Here is a 13,195-nt window from a genome sequence, read left to right on the forward strand (position 1 = left end):
GCAGGAAGGCCTTTGACACAGTTCCCTACAAGAGATTAGTGCAGAAGCTGGAGGATCAGGCGCATGTAAAAGGGAGGGCACTGCAATAGATAAGGGAATACCTGACAGGGAGGCAGCAACGAGTCATGGTACGTGAAGAGATATCACAGTGGGCGCCTGTTACGAGCGGGGTCCCACAGGGGTCAGTTCTAGGACCAGTGCTATTTTTGATATATGTGAACGACATGATGGAAGGAATTCAATCCAGCCAAATGCAAAGTCATGAAGATTGATTAGGGGCAAAGAAGACTGCAGACAGAGTATAGGCTAGGTGGACAAAGACTACAGACCTCACTCAGGGAGAAAGACCTTGGAGTGACCATAACACCGAGCACATCACCGGAGGCACACATCAACCAAATAACTGTTGCAGCATACAGGCGCCTGGCAAACCTGAGAATAGCGTTCCGATACCTTAAGGAATCGTTCAAGACACTGTACACTGTGTATGTTAGGCCCATACTGGAGTATGCAGCACCAGTCTGGAACCCATACCTGGTCAAGCACGTCAACAAGTTAGAGAAAGTACAAAGGTTTGCAACAAGGCTAGTCCCAGAGCTCAAGGGAATGTCGTACGAGGGAAGGTTAAGGGAAATCGAACTGACGACACTGGAGGACAGGAGGGTCAGGGGAGACATGATAACGACATACAAGATACTGCGGGGAATAGACAAGGTAGACAGAGATAGGATGTTCCAGAGAGGGGGCACAGGGACAAGGGGTCACAACTGGAAGCTGAAGACTCAGACGAGTCACAGGGACGTTTGGAATTATTTCTTCAGTCATAGAGTCGTCAGCAAGTGGAATAGCCTAGCAAGTGAAGTAGTGGAGGCAGGAACCATATATAGTTTTAAGAAGAGGTATGACAAAGCTCAGGAAGCAGAGAGAGAGAGGACCCAGTAGCGATCAGTGAAGAGGCGGGGCCAGGAGCTGAGTCTCGACCCCTGCAACCACAATTAGGTGAGTACAATTAGGTGAGTACGCGCACACGCACGCACGCATATACAACAGGCCTATTGTCTAATCGACATGTGCCTAGGACAAAATAGTAACTAACACACACACATACATGTACAGTATGCAAAGTAATGGAGAAAATTTTCAAGAGTGGTGGAGCACCTAGAAAGGAATGAGCTTATCAACGACAGCCTGGACGGTTTCAGGGACGGGAAATCCTGTATCACAAAGCTACTGGAGTTCTATGACAGGGTGACAGCACTAAGACATGAGAAGGGTAGGTAGATTGCGTTTTCTTGGACTGTAAGAAGGCCTTTGACACAGTTCCACACAAAAAATTAGTGAAAATACTGGAGGACCAGGCAGGGATAACAGGGAAGGCATTGCAATGGATCAGGGAATACCTGTTGGGAAGACAACGGTGAGCCATGGCACGTGACGAGGTGTCAATAGGCACCTGTGACAAGCAGGGTTCCACAAGGGTCAGTCCTAGGACCGGTACTGTTTCTGGTATATTTGATTACGACGGAAGGAATAGACTGAGATGTGTCCCTGTTTGCAGATGATGTGAAGTTGATAAGAATTCAATCGGACGAGGACAAGGCGGAACTACAAAGAGATCTGGACAGGCTGCAGGCCTGGTCCAGAAACTGGCTCCTGGAGTTCAACCCTGCCAAGTGCAAAGTCATGAAGATTGTTGAAGGGCAAAGAATACCACAGACTGAGAACAGTCTAGGGGCCACCGACTACAAACCTCATTCAAGGAAAATGATTCTGAGGTGAGTGTAACACCGGGCACATCTCCTGAGGCACACATCAACCAAATAACTACTGCAGAGTATGGGCGCCTAACAAACTTAAGAATAGCATTCGGACATCTGGATAAGGAATCGTTCAGGACCCTGTACATTGTTTGGAACCAGTTTGGAACCCACACCTAGCCAAACACGTAAGGAAATTAGAGAAGTTGCAAAAGTTTGCAACAAAACTAGTCCCAGAGCTGAGGGAAGTGTCCTACGAGAAGAGGTTAAGGAAAATCGACCTGACGACACTGGAGGATAGAAGCGATAGGGGGATATGATAACGACATATAAAATACTGAGAGGAATCAACAAGGTGGACAGAGACAGGATGCTCCAGAGATGGGACACAGCAACTAGGGGTCACAGTTGAAAGTTGAAGACTCAGATAAATCACAGGGATGTTAGGAAGTATTTCTTCAGTCACAGAGTTGTCAGGAAGTGGAACTGTCTGGGAAGTGATGTAGTGGTGGCAGGATCTATACATTGCTTTAAGATGAGGTATGATAAAGCTCATGGAGCAGGAAGAGTGACCTAGTAGCGGCCAGTGAAGAGACGGGGCCAGGAACTGTGAATCGTCCCCTGCAACCACAGCTAGGTGAGTGTACACACACACACACACACACACACACACACACACACACACACACACACTCACACACACACACACACACACACACACACACACACACACACACACGAACACACACACGAACACACACACGAACACACACACGAACACACACACGAACACACACACGAACACACACACACACACACACACACACACACACACACACACACACACACACACACACATTCTCACATTCTCACACTCTTACTCTCTCACTCTCCCACTCTGTTACTGTCTCACACTCTCGCTCTCTATCTCTTCCTTATCCTCCTCCTTTCCCTCCCCCTCCTCCCCCGTACTTCTTCCTCTCTCCCCCCTTTTCCTTTTCCTCTCTTCCTTCCTCTCTCTCTTTCCCCCTCTCTTTCCTTTCTCCTCTTTCTATTCCTCTTTCTCTCTCTGATCCCCCTCCTCACTGTATCCTTTCCCCCCTCCCTCCCTTTCACCATATACTTCTCCCTTACAACTCCCCCCTCCCCCCTCCACACACACACACACACACTGCAACACCTAACCCATTAAAAAAATAATGGGGACGCGGAGAGGAAGTCGAAGGCTCAGGGGATCAGACGAAGATGGTCCTGCTGGGAAGAATGAATGGAAGAGCAATGTAAAAAGATGGAACAAGAGTGGGAGAGCAAACTAGGTGAGCTTTTGGTGAAAATGGAGAAGAGGGTGGAGGCAGCGAAGAAGAAATTTGAGTCGCAAATTGAAGCCGCAGAAGTCTGGATAAGAGCCCTAGAATATACTGAAGCGAGTTACAGGGCTACTGCCCAGAGGAGACATGACATCTGAAGCAGCTTCACTCCTACAAAGCGAGAAACCCAATGGAAAGGAAGAAGACGAGACTAAGACCCCATCAGTCCACCAAGCAAGGCCGAGGAATGAAGGGGGCAAAGCTGTTGGGAGCAGGGATAGCAGTATGTGAGGGGAGAGAAGGTAAAGGTGACAAGTCCCTTGCGGGACGACCATGTCAAGAAGAGTTACAGGAAAAAATGAAGACAATTGTCATATACCAACGGGACCCAAACACAGATTGAAAGGCAATGGGAGGAGGAGAGGGAGAAGTCAGTTATTCATGGGCTCTAGGAGAGCAAAGGGAGGACACACAATGAAAGATGTCAGAGAGCAAAACAGGAGATTGAAATCATAAAGTAGGCGAGGAGGACATGAATGAGATAGTAAATTTTCAGAGAATAAGAGGGTACTCGAAGGGAAGAAACTGGCCGGTCAAACCGATTTTCAAGACAGAAACGGTGCAGTACAGGATCATGCAAGAGACCACGGTGAAGGAATCATCAACATACAAGAGTGTGTTACTAGACTGTGACAGAAGAACAAAACGATAGCAACTAAGAGAGAGGACACAGAAATGGAAAGCGTTAGGAAGAGAGACAAGGACAGAGTCAACAGAGGACAACCAGAGCAGGGTAGAGCAAAAAGTGCAAGCGCACACAGAGCCACCCTCATAACCCCACAACCAAACATGCTATCCCAACACAACCCACAATCCAAACATATAGCCCCCACCCCACACTACGCTGTAGAATCCCACAGCACACTGCCAGGTCCAACATCCCCACAGACCCCCCAGAACACAGTGCTGGAGAGGAAACTGAAGGTATGGTACACCAACGCTGATGGAATAACGAATAAGTGGGAGGAGTGGCACGAAAGAATCAAAGAGGCATCACCAGACAGCTCTCACAGAACTCAAGCTCACAGGAATAACAGATGCCATGTTTTCAACGGGATATCAGATCCTGAGGAAAGACAAAGAGAACTGAGGGGGTGGAGGAGTGGCACAGCTTATCGAAAACATTGTGATTTTGATGAGTTGGAGAGAGGAGACAGAGGAGAAGCAAGAGACTACATAATAGGAACACTTCAGTCTGGAGGTCCCAAGATGGTAATTGCAGTGATGTATAACTCATCACAGAACAGCAGGAGGCCAATGCAAGAGTATGATGAGAGTAACAGAGCGATGAGTGACACACTGGCTGAATGTAGCCAGAAGGGCTCATGCGAGAAGGGAAAAAATGCTGATTTTGGGGTGACTTCAATCGAAAGGAGATTGGCTGGATGAACGTGGAGCCACATGGGGGCCCAGAAATGTGGAGGGTTAAGATGGAGGTGGTACTGGAAAACCTCATGTATCAACACATAAGGGACAGAGAGACCAGAGAGAGAGAGAGAGAGAGAGAGAGAGAGAGAGAGAGAGAGAGAGAGAGAGAGAGAGAGAGAGAGAGAGAGAGAGAGATAGAGGATGAACCAGTATCTCTGGACCTACCCAAATCTTGGGTAGTGCACATATTGAAGACATCACATATGAAAGACCCCTCAGGGCCAGTGACCACGTGGCTCTGAGCTTTGAATACATAGTTACAAGTGGAGAGGAAAGCAGGAAGGGCAGGACGAATGAAACCAAACTACGAGAGAGGACACTACACAGACATGAAGAATTTCCTACATGGGGTTCAGTAGAACAGAGAACTGGCATGGAAGTCAGTAAATGAGTTGATGGAATATGTGATAGCAATATGCAAGGAAGCGGAGGAGAGGTTTATACCCAAGGGTAACAGAAATAACGAGAAAGCCAGAATGACCCCTTGGTTCACCCAAAGGTGTAGAGAGAGAAAACCAAGTATGCTAGTAAATGAAAGAAGTATAAAGGCAAAGGACCCAAGAGAATATGGAGAGCAGTCGTAGAGCCAGAAATGGCATAGCAGCGAAAGTCAAACCTGACCCAAAGCTGTTGTATAGCCATATCAGGAGGAAAAAAACAGTCAAAGACCAGGTAATCAGGCTGAGGAAGGAAGGAGGGGAGATCACATGAAATGACTGCAAAGTGTGAGGAGCTCAATATGAGATTCAGGGAAGTGCTCACAGAGGAGACAGAAGGGACTCCAGAGAGATGGAGAGGTGGGGTACACCATCAAGGAAGAAGTGAAGAGGCGGCTAAGCGAGCTAGATACCAGATAACATCTGTCCATGGGTCCTGAGAGGGGAAGCAGAGGTGCTATGTGTAACAGTAACAACAATCGTCAACACATCTAACGAAGCAGAGCGACTACCTGAGGTATACAAGACAGCAAATATAGTCCCAGTTTAAAAAATAAAAAACGACATGAAGAATTAAACTACAGAGCAGTGTCACTGACATGTATAGTATGCAAAGTCATGTAGAAGATTATCAGGAGAAGTGGTAGAACACCTAGAAATAAATGAGCTTAACAAAGACAACCACCACAGTTTCAGGGACGGGAAATCCTGTGTCACAAACCTACTGGAGTTCTATGACAGGGTGACAGCAGTAAGACAAGAGAGAGAGTGTTGGGTAGATTGTGATTTCTTGGACTGTAAGAAGGCGTTTGACACAGTTCCACAAAAGAGATTAGTGCAAAAGTTAAAGGCCCAGCAGGGATAACAGGGAAGGCACTGCAATGGATCGGTGAATACCTGTCGGGAAGACAATAGCGAGTCATGGTACGTGATGAGGTGTCAGAGTGGGAGCCAGTGATGAGCGGGGTTCCACAGGGGTCAGTCCTAGGCCCTGTGCTGTTTGATACATGTGAACAAAATGAAGGAAGGAATAGTGTGGAGAAATTTTCTCCAGGAGGGGGGTATCCGCCCCCTTCAGCCCCTTTCAGACCCTTTCAGCCCAGAGGGACCCAGCCCTCTCAGAAGGGGCAAACATCTTGTTTACTGCTACAGCAAGTAATTGATCCCAGATGCAATATGAGTATGTGACGTGGTCAAGCGACAGCCGCTCCTTGCAAGACTCCAGTCTTGCGAAGTGTAGTTTAATAAGAGAGAGTCCATCTCTTACCTTAGTAGGACAATTAAGGAAAATCCTGCTCCCACTTTATTACTATGGTAAAGATAGTGCACATTGTTGTCTATGCTTAAGACAGCAAGAATCAAGCATTCTGCTTTGCTTCATGGAGAAAGTTTGGCAAGGAAGCAAAAAGTACTAGGTCAGCTTTTCCTTTATATTCTAGGGACATTGCAGCATAGGATACTGTGAGGTCAGATTACTTTTCACCCTACTGGGAGTCACACTGACGCCAGGATAACCAACAAAGAACACTTATCCGTGCGTTAGTGTGAATAAAGTGTCTCACAGAACACGATGAACACTTACAGAGAAGTGTGCTCTGCTTCTTTAGAGATAAGATTGTGAACAATAAATACAAACCTTGTGGAACATAGTGTACCAGTGTGCGTATTCCTAGACTATGGAAGACGTGGACATCCAAGGACACTTCAGCTTCTATCAAGTCACCGATACCTGTCGAAGGTGTAAAGAACACCATAGCTCACGCTACAAGAGCAAGGTAGGTTACGAATTTCTTGTACGGGGGACTGTGCAGTTCTTGTGTCGCAAGGAGTTTGTAATCAACCTATAGTCGGCAGTGAGGTGCGGACTTTTGAATCCACACATGTAAGTTTTGTCAGCAATCAGTGAATGAAATATGCTGACATAACACCCCTAGGGGTAATTTATAATCGTACATAATATACTCTATTACAGCCCTTTGCAAAGTGGTCAAGACAGCTTCTCAAGACCTCGCCTGCAGGGGTGGCTATGTGGGCGATATGTCTAATCAGATAAGTTCCCCTATATTTAAACTTTAGCCTTAGCTGGTAAACCATTTCTCAATAAATAGACTCAGAAGTATCCCTGTTTGTAGATGATGTGAAGTTGAGAAGAATTCACTAGGACGAGGACCAGGAAGAACTACAAAGGGATCTGGACAGGCTGCAGGCCTTGTCCAGAAACTGGCTCCTGGAGTTCAACCCCACCAAGTACAAAGTCATGAAGATTGTTGAAAGGCAAAGAAGTATAACACCAGGCACATATCATGAGGTGCACAGCAACCAAATAACTACTTCAGCATACTGGCGCCTAGCAAACCTAGGAATAGAATTCAGACATCTCAACACAGCAACTAGGGGTCACAGTTGGAATTCTGAAGACTCAAATGAATCACAGGGATGTTAGGAAATATTTCTTCAGTCACAGAGTTGTCAGGAAGTTGAATTGTCTTGGAAGTGATGTAGTGGGGGCAGAATCCATACACAGCTTTAAGAAGAGGTATGATAAAGCTCATGGAGAAAGAAGTGACCTAGTAGCGGACAGTGAAGAGGCGGGGCCAGGAGCTACGACTCGACCTCTGCAACCGCAGCTAGGTGAATACTAGGTGAGTACACACACACACAATCGCACTAAAATTCACTCAAGCGCGCGCGCGCGCGCGAACACACACACACACACACACACACACACACACACACACACACACACACACACACACACACACACACACACACACACACACACACATTCTTACAAACATTTTACACTCAGATCGCCTTAGCGGCAGCTGCAAAATTAGTGTGGCATCACTGGCTGCCACATTACCTGTATTACGTATGTCTTCTGGCTCCTCTGGCGTCCTGGGGGTTTTCCTCTACAAGGGAGGTTTTTTTTTTTACTTTTTTTCATTTGTTATTTGATTCTTAAATGAGATATAGATGTTACATCAACCACATCACTAAGGAATCTTATTACATACACTCGTTTTTTTTCATAATACTGATCAAATAGTGATCGTATAATTATGGGTCATTGTAAAATGCTTACGCTATTTACTGTGGGTTTACGTTACACAAAAAGCTGGATGGGAGTGAAATAAATGAAATAAATCTTGTTTATTTATTTCCGATCCTGACAGTCAGAAAAGTGCTGAAGAAAAAATTAATAATGAAGTTGTACTGGTCGACGGGGTTCCCTCTAGGGACCCTCAGCGTTACTATATTAATAACGAATAAGGAACTATGAATTACGTGGCATCATTGTATCTCTTTTGGGAGTCTTTGTTCTTAATGAATCTTCCAGATAAAAGAAAATTGAGCTGAATAGGAAAATATTTAGACTTTACACAGAGGCCCAAGAGTCAGCAACTTGAGACAGAGCGTCAGTGCTATATACTGTAACAAAATGTATAGCCGATTGCGATCAGTCTTACTGTAAGTGGTAGCAACGTACAGTATAATAAATTTGTGTTGAAAGTGTCTATATATACATCAACATTAACAGAGATTACCATCTTTCTCTATACACACCTACAAGTCATCTGTTCCCAAGTCATCTGAGCCCATAGCTTTTGCTATTATATTTATTGTTCTGAATAATTCTCGGTAACCATTCAGATGGTGTGTCTGTATTACACATGTTAACAGAAAAAAGGAAAATAACTGGAATCACAAAACTAAATTTTTATCATTGGTCTTGAGGGAAAATTGCAATTTGCAGTGTGAAAGGCCTTGAGAAATCTCATTCTCACTTGGTTATTTATAATGTGGTGCCGAATAAGTAAAACTTGTGATTTTGGCTTAAATAGCAACGCACTAATTGCCGAATAGGGCAAGCGAAAATTTGTCTATGCAATAGTTTTGCAAGAGTCATTCTGAATCTAACGAAAAAAATATATATGAATGTGTTTGTTTATTATTAAACAACTGCAAACTTATCTAAAATATATTTAGTTGGATTAGGATAAATTATATTGCTCTTGTTACAATAAGATAAAGTGAGTTTCCTAAGGTACTTTTGGTACAAAATCATTATTTTTATAATATAAATAAAAAATATATCCTTTAATGTATAAGAGAAACTTTTAGATAGTACTTAATTTTAAGAAAGTTCTTGCTAATTGACCAGTTTTACCTATTCGGCATGAGATATATATATATATATATATATATATATATATATATATATATATATATATATATATATATAATATATAAAGGCAAAATACATTGGCCAAACATTCACAAAAATACAACAGAAAGTAAAACAACATAGGTAACTCAGAGCTACATCTCGAATACTTCGTCCAGCTCCCCGGCGGTGGGCCGCGTGCCCAGAATGCTGCAGGCATTTCCTCTCTGGATCGCAACACTGAGTCTCTGAAAGAGGAAGCTGGTCGCCCTGTGGTCCTTGGTTTCTATGATGAGCTTTTCACCTAGCTCTTTGAGGAACTTTAAAGCGCACTTGCCCCATGCTCCAAGGGTCTCCGACCCTATTGGCATGAAGTTATAGCAAGGGGGAAGGTCTTCATATTTTCGGATCTTCTGGGTCTCCCTGTGGTTGGCAGCTCCACCCCCTTCCACTACAGAGTATGGCAAGTAGGTGTCTGCCAATGTGACAGCACAGGTGTAGTCCCACGCAATCTGCTTTCCATCCTTCCAGGGTAGCATAGTGGCTCTATCAGGACGCTTTTGGCTTCCATCAGACCTCTGTACTTGGGGTTCCCGTTGAGCTGGGCAACGGGCTGTGGCGAGGCTTCTCTTTATTATATCATTGACCTCCTCATGTCTGGCATACTTCCCTTCTGCTGTGTGACACACGAGACCATGAAGTCCGAATTGATCAGCTGTCGCCCTGCCGCAAATACACCTATGTTCGGTGAGGATGGGGGCGGCTAGGCGAAGAGCAACACCAATCCGAATGGCCTGTGGGTCGAGACGGGTGCCCAGGGAGGAATTGGGAACAGCTAACAGGAAATCTCCTGAGTGTGGTGCCTTCACTGCCAGGAGACGAGCTTTGTTCTTTCCTGAAGCATTGGAGAGCATTGTGTTGGCGATTTTTTCCATGATCGGTTTGTCCCAGTGGGACTGTTTGTGCTGTTTGGGGGGAGCTGGTCTACTGGAGGAGTCTGCAAAGGTGTCCCACCGAATCGCTGCTTCAGTAAACCTGGGGTCTTGAGCTCCTACCACGTCTCTCAAGCGTTCGGGCACTATCTTCTTGACTAATGCACTGGAAGCCAAACACGAAGACAGAAAAGCAGGTAAAGCAACATGCATTGCTTTACTCACCCCTATACCTCCCAGTCGCACTGGGAGGGTTGCCTGATACCATTGCTCATCCTCTAGTGACAGGTTCAGTGCCTTCTTAAAAGATCTCAGGTGTGCGTCATATTCATCGAGTGTTGGGTTGTCAAAAGAGGGTGCACACCTCAAGAAGTAAGTGAGTCTTGGCATAGTAAGACACCTTGTGAGGAGATACAGAGCATCATGGGCATCAAGATCGCTTATTCTCTCCTCCATTCTCATCAGGTCATTCAATTTGTCCCTGAGGACATTGTCGATGGCCTGGTGACACAGCGGTGCCCCCAAGAGGGTACTGTTGGACGGAGTGGTAGTTGAGACTTTCGGGAGGATTCTTCGTACAGCATTGATTATTTTCTGGTTCGCTGTGATGATTTCACACTTGGAGGGATTGAGGATGAGTCCCAAATATTCTCCATGTGTTTTCACCAGTTGTATGTCCCCCACCAGGGACTCGTCAGTACCTGCCAGAGTGCCATCATCCAAGTACCAAATATTGAGCTCATTGCATAGGCTGGAAGTTAGTTCTCTTACTGCCAAAACATTCACAAAAATACAATAGAAAGTAAACCTAGATAACTCGGAGCTACATCTCGAATACTTCGGCGGTGGGCCGTGTGCTCAGAATGCTGCCGGCATTTCCATTTCCTCTCTGGTTCGCAACACTGAGTTTCTGAAAGAGGAAGCTGGTAGCCCTGTGGTCCTTGATTTCTATGATGAGCTTTTCACACAGCTCTTTGAGGAACTTTAGAGCACACTTGCCTCATGTTCCAAGGGTCTCCGACCCTATTGGGATGAAGTTATAGCAAGGGGGAAGGTCTTCATATTTGCAGATATTCTGGGTCTCCCTGTGGCTGGCAGCTCTACCCCCTTCCGCTATGGAGTATGGCAAGTAGGTGTCTGCCAATGTGGCGGCACATGTGCAGTCCCAGGCAATCTGCTTTCCATCCTTCCAGGGTAGCATAGTGGCTCCATCAGGATGCTTTTGACATTCGTCAGACCTCTGCACTTGGGGTTCCCGTTGAGCTGGACAACGGGCTGTGGCGAGGCTTCTCTTTATGATGTCATTGACCTCCTCATGTCTGGCATACTTCCCTCCTCCTGCTGTGTGACACATGAGACCATGAAGTACGAATTGATCAGCTGTCGCCCTGCTGCAAATACACCTGTTCGGTGAGGATGGGGGCTGGTAGGCGAAAAGTAACACCAATCCAAATGGCCTGTGGGTCGAGCCGAGTGCCCAGGGAGGAATTGGAAACAGCTAGAAGGAAATCTCCGGAGTGTTGTGCCTTCACCGCCAGGAGACGATCTTTGTCCTTAACTGAAGCGTTAGTGAACATTGTGTCGGCGATTTTTTGACATGATTAGTTTGTCCCAGTGGGACTGTTTGTGCTCTTTGGGAGGAGCTGGTCTACTGGAAGAGTCTGCAAGGGTGTCCCACCGAATCGCTGCTTCAGTAAATCTGGGGTCTTGAGCTCCTACCACGTCTCTCAAGCGTTCGGGGACAACCTGAAGCGAAACATATATATATATATATATATATATATATATATATATATATATATATATATATATATATATATATATATATATATATATATGCAATATATATATATATATATATATATATATATATATATATATATATATATATATATATATATATATATATATATATATATATATATATTGCATATGTATATATATATATATATATGCAATATATATATATATATATATATATATATATATATATATATATATATATATATATATATATATATATATATATATATATATATTGCATATGTATATATATATATATATATATATATATATATATAATGTCGTGCCGAATAGGCAGAACTTGCGATCTTGGCTTAAATAGCAACGCTCATCTTGCCATATAGAACAAGTGAAAATTTGTGTATGCAATAATCTCGCCAAAATCATTCTGAACCTAACGAAAAAAATATATTTCACTGTGTTTGTTTAGTATTAAATTATTGTAAACAAATCTAAAATATCTTTAGTTGGGTTAGGCTAAAATAAATTGTTCTTGCTATAATAAGGTTAGGTAAGTTTTCTAAGTTCCATTTGATGCAAAATTATAAATTTTTACATCAGCATTAATGAAAAAAAAATATCTTTAAAAGTATAAGAGAAAATTTTAGAAAGGACTTAATTTTAAATGAGTTCTTGCTAATTGACCAGTTTTACATATTCGGCACGACATTTTATATATATATATATATATATATATATATATATATATATATATTGCATATATATATATATATATATATATATATATATATATATATATATATATATATATATATATATATTTATTTATTATAATATTGTTAGTGTAGCACTCAAGGCAGTGCCACAGTTTGTCAATGTATTGCAAGAGAGTTCAGCATCTGTATCTTAATAGAGCCATCTGTTGAGTATCACCCTGAACTTTTTACTGATTATGATCGCCAGTTTTGTTCGAAATAACTTTATCGACGATTTTGGTCCGTAGCGTAGCACGTGATGCGCCTTCATGGCTTTGGTCATCACTGTGAGCAGAGTAATATTGGGCGGGCGCCAGCGGTGAGAGTCAGCAGCTGTATCGGATGGGGGGTGATAATCCCTGCTGTCCGGTATTTTGTTCACTAGCATGTTGTTTCCTCGTGCTGCAATCAGCAAACTTAAAAAAAACTCCCACTCGAGATGGTTCATTTGGACGCCGGTGTGTGGTTCACGTTAATGAAGAATGTACCTCAAATGAACTTTAAATTTCTTAAAAAAAATTCTAGCGTTATATCTATCAAGCACCATGAGACCAGTTGATACTCTAAGTGAAAATTTTGAAGTTATG

The sequence above is a fragment of the Cherax quadricarinatus genome, chromosome 19, assembly GCF_038502225.1.
Source record: "Cherax quadricarinatus isolate ZL_2023a chromosome 19, ASM3850222v1, whole genome shotgun sequence".
In the NCBI taxonomy this organism is placed as follows: Eukaryota; Metazoa; Arthropoda; class Malacostraca; order Decapoda; family Parastacidae; genus Cherax; species Cherax quadricarinatus.